The sequence below is a fragment of the Anabrus simplex genome, chromosome 2, assembly GCF_040414725.1.
Source record: "Anabrus simplex isolate iqAnaSimp1 chromosome 2, ASM4041472v1, whole genome shotgun sequence".
Lineage (NCBI taxonomy): Eukaryota > Metazoa > Arthropoda > Insecta > Orthoptera > Tettigoniidae > Anabrus > Anabrus simplex.
In genome coordinates, this window is record NC_090266.1 from 373,345,019 (window position 1) to 373,360,532 (window position 15,514).

The window sequence follows — 15,514 nt, forward strand, 5'->3', positions numbered from 1 at the left end:
GACACAATTCATTATACAATATTATTGCACTACTTCAATCAATTTCCTTACTATACCTGTCAACTTAATTCTATGATAAATTCAGTATCAGTCATTAGACTGTGATCAGTACCCAAGATATTTGTAATTAATATCGCACAATGGTGACAGAGGTCACACACCTGCCTTTACAAACCAATGAAAATCATATTACTTACCGGGATTAAGAATGCACCGACAGTCTCCGCGGGCAAATATATTTAACTGAAGTGAAGTCTAGAAGAAAAATAAATGCATACCTCTTATTCCTCGTTCATCTCATCATTTTTGTGTCTAGCAGTGTCGATTTGCTGCCGGACATAAAACGCTTTGCAGCACATACTTTAACTTCGCACACTTTGCAGAAGAGGATTTTGCCTTCAATAGAGAAGCTTTCGTCCCCGAACTCTTTACCGCAGTTTCTTGATTTAACACATTCTTTAGGTATCCTTATGTCAGCTCTTTCACAGTAAATGTAACTATGAAGACTTGTTGTTGTAGTAAGGATTTGTAAGGGGTTGTAGTAAGGATGTAAAGGAGAGTGCATATAAGTCTCTTTTTTTTTTTTCTTTTTTTTTTTTTTTTGCTAGTTGCTTTACGTCGCACCGTCACAGACAGGTCTTATGGCGACGGTGGGACAGGGAAGAACTAGGAGTGGGAAGGAAGCGGCCGTGGCCTTAATTAAGGTACAGCCCTGGCATTTGCCTGGTGTGAAAATGGGAAATCACGGAAAACCATTTTCAGGGCTGCCGACAGTGGGGTTCGAACCTACTATCTCCCGAATACTGGACACTGGCCGCACTTAAGCGACTGCAGCTATCGAGCTCGGTCATATAAGTCTCTGGTAAGACCCCAACTAGAGTATGGTTCCAGTGTATGGGACCCTCACCAGGATTACCTGATTCAAGAACTGGAAAAAATCCAAAGAAAAGCAGCTCGATTTGTTCTGGGTGATTTCCGACAAAAGAGTAGCGTTACAAAAATGTTGCAATGTTTGGGTTGGGAAGAATTGAGAGAAAGAAGAAGAGCTGCTCGACTACGTGGTATGTTCCGAGCTGTCAGCGGAGAGATGGCGTGGAATGACATTAGTAGACGAATAGGTTTGAATGGCGTTAATAAAAGTAGGAAAGATCACGATATGAAGATAAAGTTGGAATTCAAGAGGACAAACTGGGGCAAATATTCATTTATAGGAAGGGGAGTTAGGGATTAGAATAACTTACCAAGGGAGATGTTCAATAAATTTCCAATTTCTTTGAAATCATTTCGGAAAAGGCTAGGAAAGCAACAGATAGGGAATCTGCCACCTGGGCGACTGCCCTAAATGCAGATCAGTATTGATTGATTGATTGATTGATTGATTGATTGATTGATTGATTGATTGATTGATTGATTGATTGATTGATTGATTGATTGATTGATTGAAAATTGTCTCTCTTGAACTTCATAACAAAGGTGAGAGGTAAAAGGTAATTTAAGCTCGACCTGAAGTGGTCACGAGCCACAAGTGCTAAGACAGTAAAGAAGATAAACCCTTGTGCTATTTCCTTGTCTCTTAACAAGGGTGACATTCCAGTGGACGTGCATGTCTTACTCTAAAGGAGGTTATTCTAAAACTAGTGATGTAAACTCAGACGAGATTCAGTAGGGATCAACTATTCAACTTAGGGTCCCGAGCTTCAACTTTTGTCACGGTTATGTCACATACACATTTACACAAGCAACATCGGACATCACATTCAAAGTCCGTGTTAGATGTAACCAAAATATGACCTTTAACAACTAAAATGACCGAAATATGATTAAAAACAATAAAAGTTGTAAAACATGCATAAATATGCCCTATAAAATAAGGCTCAGCAACGTCCAATACGTGCTTAATTTCAACAAGTAGCCAAAACGGCAGACAGAAAAAAATACCCTTAACATCCGAACCCTAGTTGATGTACTGATCGCAAGCATTCCACAGTGTGTCAGAGACCTGAAGAATGCCAGAGGAGGCCGTACACGGCACTAAGACAGAGTGAACAAGGGAAGACCTTCAATGTAAGAAAAAAACACAAATTATAACCTTTTCATTATTACAATTTATTTGTGCAAGACATTGGAAGAAAATCATCTGAGTTTGTAACAGTTTACATTCCAGATTGTGAGTTTCTGTGATACAGAATAGATATGTAAATTTATTGTCGCACTGCATCCTCGATATTCCAAGTATTTTTGGGGTGTATATTTTAAACCGTCCGCCTGTGTGGTGTAGTGGTTAGTGTGATTAGCTGCCACCTCCGGAGGCCTGAGTTCGATTCCCGGCTCTGTCATGATATTTGAAAAGTGGTACGAGGACTGGAACGGGGTCCACTCAGCCTCGAGAGGTCAGCTGAGTAGAGGGGGTTCGATTTCTATCTCAGTTATACTCGAAGGGGCTTTCAGTGGTTCCCACTTCTCCTCCAGGCAAATGCCGGGATGGTACCTAACTTGAGGCCACGGCCGCTTCCTTCCCTCTTCCTTGTCTATCCTTTCCAATATTCCCATCCCCCACAAGGCCCCTGTTCAGCGTAGCAGATGAGACCACCAGGGTGAGGTACTGGTCCTCCGCCCCAGTTTTATCTCCCACCAAATATTTGGCGCTCCAGGACACTGCCCTTGAGGCGGTAGAGGTGGGATTCCTGTACAGTATCTTTACAACGGGCTGTTCACAGACAAACTTTGCTGTAGCTGGGAGAATAATGGACTTTGTCATGGAAGGTGAGGGAAGTAGAGGGTGACCAAGCCTACGCTGGTTATACTCACGAGGGAACACATAGATGTGTTACACACGGATCCGGTTGTAATTGGTTAGGAATATTCGTGGGAGGCTGTAGAATGCTAAGGTGAAACCTGCATGTGCCCAGCGCAAGTCTGAACGCCAACATTGAACAAATAAATAGCCGTAAATTTAAAAGTGCCGCGGGAGTATCGGGGTGTGGCGGAGAGGTAGGGAGGAGCGAAGAAGCGGACGTGAGCAGCGTATAGTCGGGCTGCTCACTCGAGTCGAATGAATGACCACCCACCCCCACCCTCCCGGCCACTCTTCTTTAATACACCACCGTTCGCACATACCTCATATCTTCCCGATTAGAAACGTCAAAGCAGATCAAGAGGTGCACATTGATTAGTCGTCCGATGAGACAACGTTCTTACAATGACAGGTAAAATCTGACGTTCTTATAGTCATTTTTATGAATGGTGACTGTATATTTACTTTAACCATGTACGGTAATAATTTATTTTTTACACCTAGATACAACAAAACGCCCACTACAGAAGTCATTCAATCCGTGGAATGTAGTAGTGTGCCTTCAGAATTGTTTTGCAGAGTGTGACAAAAAAAGACACCCCATTTTCTGAAGATGAAAGGAATTTAGGATTGGAATTATATCGTAAGTAGATCAATGTATTTATATATATTTACATTTACGAGAAAAACAAGCGTTCACAGGAATTGCGTTCTTGTCTCCGTTTTACAGGTCTAATTGCCGACGAGGTTTTGGATACCGATGTGACAGTCAAACTGGATGGCACATTGGATATGTCAGATGATGACTTTGTTTTCGAGGAAGACAATATTGAAACACCGTTATTTGACCTCGTCTCCAAAAATGTTGCTCCTAACCCTGCATCCACAACAACGGCTGAACGATGCCTAATCCCAACAACTTATAAGAAGAAGGTCATCGAATATTGGCGAAACAAAGGTGGGAAACAGAGGAGCTTCGTATCAGTGAAACACAGGTTTCGTAAATTAAAGTGCGGGAAGAGCTTCACAGGTGGGAGCAACAATTGGAAAACGGTGGCACAATGGGAGAAAAAAGTAAAATTTGTTACGAAGAAGACTTATCAAAAGTTCAAAGAAAGTAGACAACGAAACAAAATTGTTCACGATATAAATATTTTAAAATGGGCCTTAACGTACGCTCGTCTAGTTAGCTACGACACGTTTAGAGCGTCTCATTCCTGGGTAATGAGTTTTAAAAAGAAATTCAAAATTGGATCTAGAAATATTTGCAAATTTGTATCTAAAAAGTACCAATTTGAACAAGAAGATACTAATTGTAACACGACACTGTTTGTTGAAGAAGTGTCACAATTAATAGAAAGTCACGGCCCAGAGTGCGTGTTTAATACTGATCAGTCTGGTTTTCATGAAGAGTTTCATTCTGGCAGGACCCATTATGAACGAGGAGAAAAAGTCGTATTAGCGGAAGCACAATCTATGAATTCACTAACTCATAGCTACACAATACAGCCAATAATATCGGCAGATGCACAACTCCTGCGGAAGTTGCTAGTGGCGTTGAAAGAAAAAATGGAAAATTTGGTCCTAATATAGAAAAAAAAAACTACCGCACCAAATGTGTACACTTTGCCTTCAAAGTCTGGAAAACTGACCAAAGAACTTGTACAGAAATGGTTACGAGATGTTTATTGTGAGCTAGTACCAGAGTACAGTATTTTAGTTCTCGATTCCTGGACCGGACAGAAAGAAGAAAATATTTTAAATGCTAAAATTGGGAGTAAGAAAATCATTAATGTTCAAACAATTCCAAAAGGAGCCAATGGACTTATCCAGCGTTAGATGTTTTGGGCTTCCGCATTTGGAAAAAAATTATACGTATTTTGTACGATTTAATTTTGTTAAACTCGTTAGACATCAAGGTACGTTTAAGGAACAACCTTTTAAAAGTCCAATCTTTGACGCACAACCAGTTCTCCTCTCCGCGTTTTCGTAGTATGTGGCAGTACAGTTGGTACAAATGTGGCTATGTTAACAAGAAACCTTCACAATTTGTTAATCCAGCCGATTATTGTTTCAAAGAAGAGCCTTTCTATAATCAATGTAATACTTGTGATAGCGACAGCGCTGTAAGATGTGCATGGTGCACACAGTATCTGTGCCTTGTCCACTTTTTTGTAAACAATCACTATTGCACTAATTACAACGAGTAATAAGAATTTGGGCGTGAATTCTTTAAACCTTATTGGCATCGTTGTTCAAACATCATCCTTTGTACACTTGTTTCATGTGCTGTTTTAGTATTTACGTTTTGCACATCTGATCGGGAAGTTACGGGGAACGCGTTAACTATACGCTGCCTGGCTACTGGGGCAAGTCGACACAGCCCGGTTGGCTCACGTCCGCTGCTTCGCTCCTCCCTACCTCTGATCTTTCTGATTATATTAGACATGTCTGCGAAATTAATAACTGGTTCGATAGAAGGCAGTTCGGTTTTAGGAAAGGTTATTCCACTGAAGCTCAACTTGTAGGATTCCAGCAAGATATAGCAGATATCTTGTATTCTGGAGGTCAAATGGACTGTATAGTGATTGACCTGCTAAAGCATTTGATAGGGTGGATCACGGGAGATTACTGGCAAAAATGAGTGCAATTGGCCTAGACAAACGAGTGAGTGAATGGGTTGCTATATTGCTAGAAAATAGATCTCAGAGAATTAGAGTAGGCGAAGCTTTATCTGACCCTGTAATAATTAAGAGGGGAATTCCTCAAGGCAGTATTATCGGACCTTTATGTTTCCTTATAAATATAAATGTTCATCTGTGCCTAAGGACAGGGTAAATGTAGGAATTCGAACTCAGCAGAAGGTCAGCGTAGGAAGGCACTTTGATTGATTGTAGATTATAATTTTTACGCAGGTTAATGAAATTTGATTGATTATTTGAAATTTTTCATGCGTAGACCTCGATGTATATTCCGAGGATCGAACTGGGAGACCTATGCCATTCCCATCTTTCCAGTGTTAAATGCCTTCTGAAGAGGTTACCATGCCCAGATGTCATGGTGGAGTGAATATGTAGATTTTGGTAGCCAGATAGAGATTAGTTGGTGAGTATACTTGGAATGTTTGTGAGGGTTTACTTACGAGAAATGATTGTGCTAAATATTGATTCCCTGTGAGGATAATAAATGGAGCGTGGTCGTGGCCGATGCAATATGATGTATCGGGACAAATGAGATAAATTATGATGAAAGTCAATGGAATGGATTTCTCCGTTAATAATATGATTCTGAAGACCGTTTATGAAGTGAAAGAAATAAAGGCCGATAGCGTCCCGTTTCGTGTTTGTGCCCGCCGTGGAGCTATCAGCCGAGTTCTTGAATGAAGGGACAATGTCCTGTAGTATTTATATTTATGATGGACACCGCTTAGAAGGAGAAACCCGGCCAAGGCCACGTTAAGACACTCTCAGGAAGCGAAGGAATGAAATGTCACCGCCCATCTCGTATTTGTAAGAATAGTTGAACGCGCAACTGTGAGCTTGCATCCGGGAGATAGTAGGTTCGAACCCCATTGTCGGCAGCCCTGAAGATGGTTTTCTTTGGTTTTCCATTTTAACAACAGGCAAATGCCGGGGCTGTACCATGATTAAAACCGCAGCCGCTTCCTTCCCGCACCTACGCCTTTCCTATCCCATCGTCGCCATATGACCTATATGTGTCGCTGCGACATAAAGCCGATTGTAGAAATAATGAAGTCGTAATTATGTCCCATTTGTAGGTCAAGGGCCAGATTTATAAAGCTATCCGCACCTCTAGCTATATTATTAAATGCGGATGTTCAGAGATAGATGATGGCATGTGTCTGCTGATGGACGTGTGCTCGATATCTGCCCGTCGTCAAGTAAATATATAGAGTATGGGGTTTTTAAAAATTTTGTTCTTCTTTCAAGATTTGTGCCATGCCCTCGTGTATTGTGCCGAGTTCCATGTGTTATGTGTCAGGTTATCAGACCCCATTTCTGGTTTGAAGAGGATTTCCATATTCATTTTTCGAGTCCGTGCTTTTGGGGGGATTTGTATCTATTTTTATGTTCGTGTTGCTTTGTTTGGTAAATGTTTAGTTCAGGATTCACTCGTGTGTTTTGTTTCAGTGTTATGATTTGCTGAAGGCACAAAAAGTAGAAATATAGATCCGAGTGTTTGCGATGTATTTGTTGACCGAGGTTATCAAATCTGTTGTGTTCACTTATCAAAACCCGATATATTGCGATGTTCGCGTATATGCGCTTCACGAATGGAACGACTCTTAATTAATTTAAAAGTTTTCAAAGTAAATATCCATGTCGTGACTCTTAACACTTGTATGTTTTTAGTTAAGTGTACAGCCAGAGTCAGTTATTGATGGCAATAGAGGGTTCGTTTCCATGTTGTTAATTGCCCATTTTATTATTTGATTCAGTTTTATTTGTTTATTGATTATTTGCTTAGACGCAATAAATTATATTTTATCTCTTATACCTTACTTCCTCATTCGAGTAGTTAGAAACTACGCATCACATCCCATTGCCTTTCATGTTAGCTTAGACTTATTTACTTTGGATCGGATCATCTCATGAACTGATCACCCCTGAGAGGGCTTAGCCAATGCTTAATCAAGACATGGAAAGGTGCAGTATGTCGAATTTCATATGTTTACGTTCTTCAAAATAATGTGCAAAGCGGACCTTTCCGATATTGCAGATACATACGCCACTGACTTTCTACCAACATAAAACCATACCACCAAAACCCTTTTCCCCTGGTTATTCTCGGGTTGCCTGTATGAGCCGCCTGTCTCCGGAGAGATAGAAGGTTTGAGAAATACCGATACCGATGCGCCTCCGGCGCTTCTCAATCGCTCATTACATTACGTAAAGGGGGATTTGGTTATGAAATATGAAGAGAAAGATTGTTAATTAAGCTTTTGAGGGGTGTGTTAGTTTAAGCTTTGGTGTTCATAATAAGAAAATTAAGTGAATTAAGTGTTACCAGGAAAACCGACCTATCTCCTATTCTTTACAAGGCTGACACAGAAATCCTTTGGAATACAGCATGTAATTAGATCTGGATGGTCACCCATCCAAGTGCCAACCATGCCGAATGTTGCTTTTTAGGATGCGACACATGCCATCTATTTGACGCTAATTTATGCATGGATAAATTTAATTCAGGTGTTGGGTGTTTTCGAATGAGCAGCATCATTATTATGGGCGTTTGCGTTCCACCGCAACTCGGCTCCTGAGTCCAGTGCTTTCGTTGTTTTCAAGGTTGCTGGTATGAAAAGTGAGAACTTTTGTGGACTGACTTGACGGGATTGACATATTCTTGGTTTATGGGCTTGGAGTTGCGTTCGTTAACTATCGATGGTTGTGAATGGGGAATTGACTTGGTGGGGCATGTGAAATGAAGAGATTGAGTAACAGTAGTTTAAGGATGCTGTTAGGATCTTGGTTGACTTGGTTGGAGTGTTGGGGACTGATAGTACTTGGCTTGTGTGATGGGGAATAGATGTGAAACAATTACTTAGATACATACCAGCTGGCTACACTGCGTCATGTAGAAGAGTAGATACATCTGTCGACTAATTTTTTGGAAGATAGTGATTCCTTTACGGATGTTGTCGATGGATTGAGTGGCTGATCCTGAACTTAGAATAATGCGTTCATCTTGAAAAAATCCACAGTCTGTTTCCATCATTCGACCGGGTCAGGAATGGAATGAATGAGCCCCCATCTAGCGGCGAGGACAGGAATTTTGCCGGCTGCCGAAGCCTGCCGCACTCCTCTGGGGTAATGGTTAATGATTGACAGATGAAATGATATTGGGGTGTAATGCTGGAACGAAAGATGACAGGGAAATCCGGACTACGCGGAGAAAAACCTCTCTCGCCTCCGCTTTGTCCAGTACAAGGCGAGGAAAACAACAGATAGGGAATCTGCCACCTGGGCGACTGCCCTAAATGCAGATCAGTAGTGATTGATTGTATAAATCTCACATACAGTGAACGGGATAACATGTTCATCTTAAATCTTATTTAAATAAAAATAAAGAAATTCAACATAGACCTAGTATGAAATAAAATGCTGTTTGTTACATAGGAGAAAGTGTAAAACCTCACTTTAGACCTTATGACGCATAGAAACTGTATTACTGTACATTTCAGAAAAATAACAGATAACAATAATGTGTAACAGACTGCTAATTAAATGTGTGTAAGACGAAGCTATTGCCCGGCCTCTTCAACTCCGTGTTAAATGATACTTAACAAAAGTTATTTAACAGTTGTTATTAATTTAACACTTCGGTTAAACGTTCCCTGCTCCACGAACACATTTCCAGCATTTGTTACGAAACACTTGTTAGTGACAAATTAACACGTTTTCGTGAGATTTCTGAACGCGATTTACAATGAGCGTCTTTTGTTTCTTTACATTAAGCCCTCAGAGCAATACACTGGAATTGTATTTTGTCACACTTGGTTGAGGTTATTATAGGTTATGTTTAGCGGAGACATCGAAGACGTAAACATAAACGGGAAGAGACAACAAAAGCGTGTTTATAGTGAACACGGGAAACACGTTGTTATAGTTTTTTTTTTTTTTTTTGCTAGTTGTTTTACGTCGCACCGACACAGATAGGTCTTACGGCGACGATGGGACAAGAAAGGGCTAGGAGTGGGAAGGAAGCGGCCGTGGCCTTAATTAAGGTACAGCCCCAGCATTTGCCTGGTGTGAAAATGGGAAACCACGGAAAACCATTTTCAGGGCTGCCGACAGTGGGGTTCGAACCTACTATCTCCCGAATACTGGATACTGGCCGCACTTAAGCGACTGCAGCTATCGAGCTCGGTATAGTTAATTTAAAAGAATGCGAGTGTGCTTGAAAAATAAAAGAACGGATGGTTATGTCATAACATTCAATATATTCTTATATAAGTGCAATTGAGGACTCCTACAATGCTGGGAAAATGTGATGATTATGTAATCTTGAATGATTTTCGAGCATTAATTTACTGCGGGGAAAGCAATGCAATGCTTTACCAGTGCTGCAATGGCAGCAGAAACTCTTTTCACCATAATTATTGTACTCCCTCTTATCTAGCACACATGAACATAGTCTCCTGGAAAGAGTCTGAAGCATGATATCTAAGCACTATAAGCACTGCTGCACTGGAGACGCTGATAAGTCTCAAGCTGTAGAAAACTCTAACCTATTTTCAACTTCTTCTAGATTCTTGTTCGTTATGGCTTTCGAGATTCGAAATCATTCTAGAAAACTTTCTTCTGCCAAATCAAAGAAGTCGTTTCTTCTTAGTACGGGTCATTGTTTGAATTCTTCAGTTTATAGATAGTCTTCACTTTTCACAAAGCAGTAAAGCTTCAAAAACACACATTTTGCAGATGTTAAAAGCTATTAAGGCGTTTAATACAGATCTGGTGCAATCATAATTAACACAAGTATCATCAGTATGTTAGCGTTAGCAAATCTTGATGAGGCGGTGATTATGTTCAGTTGTGTGCTAATTCTACTTAACAGCAGTGTTAACACAACATTCGTTGAAGAAACGGGGCATTGTCTCACAGCTTACAGTAGCTCCAAACCGTTATTTCTAAGTACTTAGATTTCGTTAAGTGCTTTGTAACCAAGACCAAGAGTTTGATGACATGTCATCTTTTAATTGGTTCACAAGGGACATTGCACATTGCTAACAGAAATCCTGATCATAGTTCTCACATTGTAGAAATGCTAATTTATTAGGTCATTTTTACATTTTGTATTTTTAGGTCATTTTCTAAAATTATACGTCATTATTTGGTCATTTTATAGAATTTATTAGACTATTTCATACTTTTTGAGTCATTTTCTGACATGTTTGAGGATTTTGAAGGATTTACACGTGTGGTATTGGATATTATCTCAACTTTAATTGAGGATGAATACGGAAAATTGAGAATCTGCATAACGCTTTGTCAATCTGGGGAGTTTAGAAACTTTGTTCAGCACTTCTTGGAAATGTCCACATTCCATGAGAGACACCTCCAACTGGAGAAGTCTTCCTCGTGAAGAGTCGAGATTTACTTCTGAAGACGCGGAGCAAGGTTCTCTGCGAAACGTAAGGAATTTCATCTTGTTTTCATGACACGGCAAAAGCCCAAAAGCTTATTGCAATGTCTATAACCTAAATATAGGCTGTAACAAATGATTGTAAAATTTTATTTCAAATTTATGTCATTATGTTAAGTTTTCGGATCATTTTAACTGGATTTTTTCCGTCATTTTATAGATAAATTTTTAAACATTTTAGGTAATCAAAATCCTGACCCTGTTTATTACTATTTCAGGGTATTGTATTTATTAATGTACCGTAAAACGGGGTGAGATGTGACTGGTGGTTTGAGAATGTGACAGTGAAGTCATTTCATATGTCTGCCCCTCCCAGTCCCACCTGGTGTCAAATATGAGGATGAGGCTCACACTAATACTTTGTTTATAGTCAAAGGTTGGCGGCCATGACGTTCTTCCTGCATTTATTCTTTTACCTTGGCGCCAGCAATGCGTTTATATTTACTCATCATTCCCGCTCTTTTGTATACAGGGCCGATGACCTTCGATGTTAGGCCCCTTTAAACAACAAGCATCATCATCAACTTTTGTATACATTTGCATTGTCCGTTACGTGCCGCTTCCGCCGTGAATTGTAGGCAAAATGTAAATAGATATTTTGAATCTTTTGGTTTTCTAGGCCATATCTCAGTTTCAAACATGTTGTTATCATAGTTTTTTTCATGAATTGCAAATAATTTGATCTAAAATTAGAAGATTTGGGGGTGAAAATGTGACATCGCTTTTCTTTTAATTTTATTAGAGGCTGTGTTTCTCTGTAATGTGACGGGCTTATAAAAGGAAGATTGGGGGACGAAATTACCGAAATTGGACAGATGATCAGGTAGAAGCAGCACTGAATGAAATCAAAGGCAAAAAAAGCTTCAATTCGTCAAGTGGCGGAGAAATATGGAATCCATAGGAACACGTTGTGGAAAAATATGCATGGAAAACTTGCCGGTAGGTCAGGTGGTCAAACAGTGCTGTCTTGTGAAGACGAAACATCGTCAGAAGAACAAGAAGAAGAGACAGTGGGTTATGCGGAAAGTGAAGACAGTTTTGGTTCGTGGGTAAATCATTCAGATGATGAAAATACAAATGCAGAAGAGGATATGAATGTTGATGATCATGAAGACGAACAAAACAAATGTACTAATGAGGAGTAAAGAACTGATTTATCTGCAGAGACTTTGTAGTCGTGAGGTATGATGGACAATTACATCCAGGAAAGTTATTGACAAACTTCGACGATGTGGGGGAAGTCAAAGTAACCACTATGACGAAGAATGGGAAATACTGGAAGTGGCCTGAACGTGCGGACGAGTTGTGGTACTGCAAGGAGTAGGTCGTCAGGAAGATACAGACACCACGAAAAATTGGAAAACATGACATATTTTTAATTGTCTCACTTTTGTTGCCAAATAATTTGTTTTAATGTTTATTACTTGTAAGTAATCCTGTAATGAAAGAATTTAATAGAAGTGAATAGAAATTTTTTTCCTGTTATTAAACCCTAAACTAACTTTCGAAAGAAGGAAAAAATTAAAAGTGATTTCTGTGCTGAGAGAGTTGTTTTATACAATTAATGAAATAGTACATTAAGACAAATTACAAGCTATCTCAATATTAGAACCACTTTTAAATTGCTGAATTACAAGGAAAGCGGTGTGAGAATGCGCCACAGGCCGTTTCTTAGGGAATTCAAGCAAAGGAAAGCCATGTCACATTCTCACCCAACATTTTGGGGTGAGAATGTGGCAAGAGAAAGTATGTTGTATGTTGGGTATTCAGCCCAAAGCCTGGTTTGATCCTCTACAGCTCCACCAACAACTGTCATAGATGGCCTAGGTGTCACTGAAGAGGCATACTAAGGAAATGAGGAGTGAGGTAGTCTCCCGTTGCTTTCCTCACTGAGTCAGAAGTTCCTATTACATATCAGTCTGCCAAGCCCACTGAAATGCAGGCACCAACCGACCCTATGAGCGATATTTTCACACCATTCATAGCAGGGACTGGCTGTATAACGAACGGTGCTACTAGAATCGCTCATATCTCGGTCACTTTAATATTGTCAAAGCCAAGGATGAGACTGATACAAGTCAATTAAAGTAACAAATTTATTCTAGCCCATACCAGAAGACATAGTGCACTGTAAACACTATATCCTGCCAGCAAAGGCAACAAGAGAAAGTAATTAAGTAATTAATTAATGTACTGTATGCTGTAAAAATATTTAAACATGAAATCAGTTGCTGTTTATTATGTAAGTAGCCTACATCATCTCATACTGTCCGACTCGTTGGCTGAATGGTCAACGTACTGGCCTTCGGTTCAGAGGGTCCCGGGTTCGATTCCCGGCCGGGTCGGGGATTTTAACCTTAATTGGTTAATTCCAATGGCTCGGGGGCTGGGTGTTTGTGCTGTCCTCAACATCCCTGCAACTCACATACCACACATAACACTATCCTCCACCACAATAACACGCAGTTACCTACATATGGCAGATGCCGCCCACCCTCATCGGAGGGTCTGCCTTACAAGGGCTGCACCTGGCTAGAAATAGCCACACGAAATTATTATATTATTATCATCTCATAATGTGAGCATTTTACTCAACTCACGACCACTCGCATATTTTTTGTCCTAGCGACCGCTGGTGGGTTAATTTTCAATAATCGGTGCTGTTTTGTTACAGGAGGTGAAGGAGGTCGAAAATCGGAATGAAAAAATTCCAACTCCGTTACGGGAGAAGACGACATAGCAAATGAAGACCTCGATGACAGTAACCGGGAGGATCTTGTCACACAGCAACCTCTTCGTCATCCTGTCGACTTCCTCAAAAACGACGCAAAGACTGCGTACACCTGCGAACAAAATACAAGCGGTGCATAAGCGGCGTATCATCCAGGATGCAGCAAAAAGAAGTGAGTTAACAGAGTTTGATCTTTGGGTTAAGAGCTTAGCTCTACAACTTAACAACATGGAAGTAATTAGAGCTCTTAAGCTTCAGCGCAAAATTCAAACTATAATTTTTAAAGAAAGAATGAAATATGAAAATCTCAAGTCAACTATGATGCAGCCACCAGATTAATTTACAACACAAAGACATATCTGATGGCCGAGTGCAGCTGATAATTGGTGTCAACGGCGTGCTGCCAATATAGAAGTGAACTACCAACAGCAAACACCAATCTGCAATCCACTGCTGAATTCTCACCTACTGCGTCCCGTGACTCTATGGACCGTGACGCGTCTTCTCATTGCTTTTTGGATAGTTAACAGACTTTTCAGGTTGTAGCGAAGTAACCATTTGTATTTTTGAGCAAATTATTGCCAAAACAATAAACATATTCATAAAAATAAGGCAGAATAATATCAAATGAGCTGGGTTTTGAGAAACTTCCTATTTACCAGTATTTTCATGGTAATAATAATAATAATAATAATAATAATAATAATAATAATAATAATAATAATAATAATAATAATAATAATAATAATAATACTTGTGAACAAACAAGAAACAAACACTAAAATAGAAATTTCCCTTGTATTGTTTTTTTTTGACTGCAAAGTTTTTCAGTTAGTATTGCTGTTAACAAGCCGGACCCGCGGTGTAGGGGTAGTGTACCTGCTTCTTACCAGGAGGCCCTGGGTTCGATTCCCGGACAGATCAGAGATTTTTATTTGCACCTGAGGGCTGGTTCGAGGTCCACTCAGCCTACGTGTTGAGGAGCTATCTGACGGTGAGATGGCGGCCCCGGTCTAGAAAGCCAAGCATAACGGCCTGCAATTCACACACCACACATAACACTATCCTCCAACACAATAACACGCAGTTACCTGCACATGGCAGATGCCGCCCACCCTCATCGGAGGGTGTGCCTTACAAGGGCTTCACTCGGCTAGAAATAGCCACACGAAATTAAATTAAATTTAGGGCAAAGAGAGAGCGAAGCGAACTCGGGGAATACCATAGCACGGGGAAGAAAGGAGAAGTGGTTTGAACTAGAGAGCGAGCACTCGGGCAGTAGAGACGGGGCATCATATCAAGTGAACCAACCCTCTAACTCTACTGTGAAACAGTATGAATTACTGCAATTTCCGTGTCTGTATTTACATTATATTTTCATTGCGACACATGGCGTAAATTTAGATAGCCAGGAGAGCAACATCCAAATTTTTAAGGGTCCTTTATCTGTTATCTCATATTAACAATTGTAATGTTATGTATAGACGCATTAGCTATGAATGGGAACTTTCCACCCGGCCGTCTGGTAACCATCAGGAGCTCGCTTCAAGACGACGATTCACCTCGAAGAGAAATGATGCCATGGTTAATACATTAACCTACGATCAGATTTTTTTCAGACATGCACCAAATATTATCCTGTAGGATTTTCCACCTGATGACTGCGCTATTTCACTCGTAATACCCCGCGGATAGGGGTAACCCATTTTCAAGGTGGGGGCCGCTCGCAATCTACGCAGTTTTCTCAACGTTCTTGTAAAAAAAAGATAAGGTTCACCCCACCCAACACACTTGTAACTTTAACATCTTTTGTGAAACTCACGCGA

General features: G+C 40.2%; 1 protein-coding gene across 1 annotated transcript in view; it reads left to right on the forward strand.

The window, feature by feature from the left end:
• The window catches only part of LOC136862842 (uncharacterized), a 273,784-nt gene extending 259,668 nt beyond the window's left edge, over nt 1–14,116 (forward strand). Inside the window, exon 2 of the transcript XR_011017752.1 lies at nt 13,632–14,116. The gene's annotated coding sequence lies outside the window, so the exon portion shown is untranslated. The remainder of the gene's footprint in view (nt 1–13,631) is intronic.
• Nucleotides 14,117–15,514: the final 1,398 nt, after the last annotated feature.